The 5,405-nt window shown below is 32.9% G+C and overlaps 1 long non-coding RNA gene across 1 annotated transcript; it reads left to right on the top strand.

The window, feature by feature from the left end:
* The first annotated feature begins 976 nt into the window (after nucleotides 1–976).
* On the top strand, nucleotides 977–3,444 carry LOC123656374. Its single transcript, XR_006743531.1, has 6 exons — nucleotides 977–1,367; nucleotides 1,453–1,666; nucleotides 1,761–1,965; nucleotides 2,141–2,607; nucleotides 2,829–3,091; nucleotides 3,248–3,444. It is a non-coding gene; the product is annotated as an uncharacterized LOC123656374 (long non-coding RNA).
* Nucleotides 3,445–5,405: the final 1,961 nt, after the last annotated feature.

The following is a 5,405-nucleotide window of genomic DNA, read 5'->3' as shown; positions in this document are numbered from 1 at the left end:
TGTTATTCATAGGTCACTTCACTTCCAGTCAATTGAGTATATTATATATAAAAAACTGCCTTTAATTTCTATTAAATAACATGAATATAATAACGAATATAACATAATATAATCTTGTATTGAATTATATACAATAAATAAAAATTAACGAAAATATTAATATAAATACAACATATTAAGGAACGAAATAATAAAGGGGCCTACTCAAAGCACTGCCTGCAGGGCCCTGCTTGCAGTGCCACTGCCGATCGTATTGTATGTATGCATGCAGGGCCGATATTTTAATTGTTCACCCTGTCGCAGGGCCGCAGTGTCGTTCTGCCAGCCCGACACACGATCTCCCCACTCCGTAAACTGCAATCAGGGACATATGTAGCTAGGTCGGGCCGATTTAGACCACCATTTTGTTTACGTCGGTACATTGCGACGTTTGTCTACTCTATTTGACCTGGGGTTTGTCTTGTCAGTGGTTGTCATTTAGCAATTAATCAGTTAGTTGGTTTGGTTTTATTATATTATTTGTTTGGCTCTGTTTTCTTCAAGAAAAATGAGCCAGCGAGAAAAAGACGTGTGGAGGGACGTAATCTAATTGTATAGGGATTTGCCATGTCTTTGGAAAACTAACCACGATCATTATCATAACAAAGATATGCGGTCGCAGGCTATGTCGCTTTTACATGAAAAATATAAAACTTTTTTACACCAGTGCTTCCTTTTTTTCTTTTGAACGCTACAACTACTCAATACAGTCAAACCCAATGCTATTTTTTGGTGTTTGAATAATGTAGGAGCCATTTATAAAAACTGACGAATTTAGGCAAGGACAAAGAGAACACAAGTGAACACGACAACGTATGCCGCGTAAATGATTTGCAGTGCTTTGTGGAGCAACATCCTCTGCGGCAGTAACTGCAAGCAGGCCCTGCAGGCAGTGCTTTGAGTAGGCCCCTTAAGCGACAACGCGTGACGTCACGAAGCAACATGTCGAATCTTGTTAACAGTGTTCTTCGTTAAGACGCACATCACTCACATCAGTGTTTCAGTGTATTAATCTTTGTGTCTAATATAGTGTAATATATCTAATATAGTGTATATCAGTGTATAATTATATTTTTATATAACTTAAAAGTTATTTGTCGATTAGCATATTAATGTAAATAATATCAAGATTAAATAAGTTCAATACAAAAACTGAACCATATTAATATTGTGTTAAACAAAAAAAAAGTGTACTATAAACTTCTCTCTAGACGTTTACTCAGTGTGTATTGTGTACAAAATACGAACTTGTGGACTAATTTAGCTAGATAAAAATTTGTGTTGTGTGTAAAGCTTCGTTTTATGTTTAATTACGTAAAACATTTAAGGTTAGTAAAAATCATTGAAAAAATACATTACAATTCTTTACTATTTTTAAAATAATTTTTTATTTCAATAATCTGTTTTTTTCAGATGGCTTTTATGTATGCATTAGTTTTATTTTTAAATGATTCGTCCAATAAAGAAATTGATATATTGAATATCGTGGGATGTACCGGATGTAAATTAGCCTGAATCATTGTTAAAAAGTACTAAGTATTGTAAATTATTACAAACAATAGTTAAACATTGTGAAGGGTCTGACCGACATGGCCAACGTTTTATGTTCAAATAAGTGGCACAGCAGGTAAATTGTTATTTAAATTATAGATTTTTAAGAATTGCTATTTCATTGTCATAATAATAAGAAAGTAATTCATAATTACAATTAATATTACCAGAAACAATGGAAGAGGCAGAGGAAAAATTAATAAGATTAAAAAGAACCCCTATTCTTCTCTACCAATAATGAGTAGTCTGGCAAAGCAAAAGCGGCTGCTGTTGAAAAAACTTGCAAGCATTAGCAAAGGATTGATTAAAAATAGATAATACTTATATTTAGCCACATAGCTTTAGAGTTAACTGACGAACCCACTGAAATTGCAGGTAATATTTATTATTTAAAATGTAAATATTGTTGATTAATTTCTAATAGTTATTTTACTAATGTTTTTTTTTTACAAGGGATATATATTAATTGATATAAATTTATTTTTAATCGTTAATTTTTATACTAAGTTATAATACTGAAATTTTATTTCAAATTTTTTCATTCCACTAGAACCTAAGAAATAAAAGCCATAAAAATGTAACCAAAAAATTGTGAAGAAACAAGCCTAAAAACATAGTCTCGAATGGTCATCTACATCAATAGTGTCTTCGATATCTTCATCACCACCGTCATTGTTATGTAAACCTACGAAAATAAATAATGAAACTAAAAAAAACGAATTAATGAGAGTACTAACTACATAGTTGGCTCAAAAAAAAGGAAAAAAATTAGTTCATAATCTACACCATACTACCTTGATCATCTTCATCATCACCATCAACTAAACGTAGAAAAATAAGAAAAATCAACTCGAATTTGAAGGACATAAATATGCGTATGGAAATAGCACATGAAGACAGTACATTAGCAACAATTGCTGATAATCCCTTTTCATCATCATCATAAATCTGAAACAGAAGCTGAAATGAATATATTAGCAGCTAGATCATCATCAACAAAAAATACTGTATCCAGTGGTAAGAAAAAAATATATATTGTTTTTAATTTATTAGGATATCTATACTTATTATAATTATTTACAAAATCATAATATAGATTCTATTCTGAAATTGTGGAGTGTTGTAATCGTGATAATATTTATCTATCAATATTTATATTTACATCAGTGTCACAATTTTGAAATTTAAATCATTGTGTTAGTTAAAAAAAAAAATAATATATAATTTATTTTCAACAGATTCTTTGCTGGAATGTATCAAACATAATTATAACGGTCTATCAAAACAATTAGCAAATTTAAAAGGCCATATCTGCTGACGTTCCCAAATCCTATCTGAAATAAAAAAATAACAGTACTCAGCTGTTAGATTTCAGTTTATTAACAGATTCTGAAGGAAATCCAGTGGTCCAAAAATTAGAATTTCCACTATCAACAATGGAAGATATTATTTTGATAAATTCAATGAAAAATTAAAAGGCCAAAAATATAAAAATAAAATGGTAAGTTTTTAATAAACTATATTCTTATATACAAATATATGAAAGATCTAATATAGTTGCTCTATCTGACAATATTGAAATTGTCATATTTGATATTATGCTAATCTTAATAATTAATTAATCATACAAATAATTATAATAAATTTTCTTTTCCAGAATAAACGTATATACTTTTCTCTTGATGGAAAAAATACTTTTACCCGTAATATGGGAAATATTACTCGTGTTTATATAACAAGAGATGACATATGTAGCAGTTAAAGCAACTTCAAAAAAAAGTTTTCAAAGATACGACTTTTTCACTTCTATAAAAAGTATGTTAATCATTATATAGTGCAGAATTACTATAATTGATACCTAATTAATTATTTCTTAATTATGTGTTATTATTTTATACCCAATAATAATTATTTTTTACTATTACTAATTTAATTACGTACATGATTAATTTAAATTTTGATTCGAAAAGAATCAAGAAAGTATTTTCGATAATAAATTCCATCAAGCATTGTCTGTAGTATTGAATAATGCTAATATAATAATAAAGATTGGGATGGGTACAGGGTATCCAGGATCAAAAACTACCATCTAATGAAGATAAATAAAAACAACTATTTTTTTTTTGCTGTGTAAAATATTTTGCCAAGCAAACAAAAAGAAAAATTAATTCATAATATTTAATAACAATCATTATTATTTTTAACTATAACATAAAAATAATTGATATTTAAAGTAAAAACAAAAATAAATAATACATTTGAAAAAATAAATGGAAATAAATATGTTTTTTTTCAATCGGATAAGTTTTATTTCTGTTTAAGTGCACAATAAAGTGTATTGTTATGTTAAGTTAAATGTATATAATATGTTATTTTAAATATACATAGTATGTTAAGTAACATAATATCATTTCTTTTTTTTTTTTTTGACGTGACGTCTAATAAATCGATTAACGCCGGCTTCGTTACGATCATATGTATGCTTGTGCCGCATCTATCTGATCGGCCTATGCATCCGAGGAGATGTTTTGTTATGACGGTTGTCACGTTTAACTATCGTCTGTAAACCAACTTTGCAGACAACCAAGTTTTTTAATAAACAATTTTGTCAAGACTGTACATTCGTGTTTTATTTAAAAGGACCGCACTTTTTTTTTTTTTGATATCGCAGGGTAACCCATTTACGGGTGATATCCAGGATGCCAGGGTAGGCATTCCTAGACTGTATGTCGGCTTAGTACTTGGGGGTGCACTACCGATCGAAACCCCTGCGGGGGAACCTTCAGCCGCTTTAATTGGAGGGTCCCGGATCTGCAGGCAACAGGATCCCTCCAGCGACAGGCTGGCCTCGGCGAAAAGACCAGACTTCTCCTCCATGGGACTGTCCGGCTCACCTCTGAACAATCCCGTCGACGCCATGTCTAGCAGGACCGGGTTCCCATCCCGGCCCGACATGGGCACAGGGGCGTTACTGGAAACGCATTAAGTAGCGCCTCCTACGCACCCCCGTTCGTCGCATGCGGACGGAGGCCTTGTCGGCGGCCCCCTCTCTCATCCGCTCGTCGTTCTCCTTCTGGGACATTACTGTCTCGCAAAAGGAGACCATCGCCTTCCAGGACTCGTCGTCGCCGAGCATCGCGGTAAAAGGACCGCACTGGGCATACTCGATTTGGATCAAGCAACCAAGGACCGGACCGTGCATGCCTGATCAGGACTAGATAAGGCATGTAACGCAGATGATGTATCTGGACCTGACCAGGGAAACCTGATCAGGTCCAGATCAGGTATGACCTGAGATCAGGAAAACCTGATCAGGTCCAGATCAGGTTGTCCTGATCAGGTCCAGATACATCATCTGCGTTACATGCCTTATCTAGTCCTGATCAGGCATGCACGGTCCGGTCCTGACAAGGAAGACGAAAAAATTTCTACTCGGGAGTAGGAGCGCTTGATGATGAAAATCAATTATAAATAACGTCAAACAAATTGGGTACATATTTGATATTAAAAATACGTGGCAATATCAGACATACGTAGATATAAACTACGATATGATAGACTTAGATAAACACAATGTACGAAGCGACCCGCCCCGGCTTCGCACGGGTGCAATGCTTTTACTATATACTACAGAATGTCTTTATTTATAGTGTGAAGTGTGAAGCTAGCTTATAGCATGGTTATTAACATAATAACAACAACATTCAAATATGCGTCGTTAGATTACACGTTGTTACACAGTGCATTAAAGAAATAAAGGTTCACTGCTCGTTCACCGTAGGTGATAGCGTGATAATATGTAGCCTATATGTTGA

This window comes from Melitaea cinxia, chromosome 9, assembly GCF_905220565.1.
Source record: "Melitaea cinxia chromosome 9, ilMelCinx1.1, whole genome shotgun sequence".
NCBI classification, from domain to species: domain Eukaryota; kingdom Metazoa; phylum Arthropoda; class Insecta; order Lepidoptera; family Nymphalidae; genus Melitaea; species Melitaea cinxia.
The sequence above is the reverse complement of the archived record's forward strand: the minus strand, read 5'-3'. Positions and strand labels throughout refer to the sequence as shown.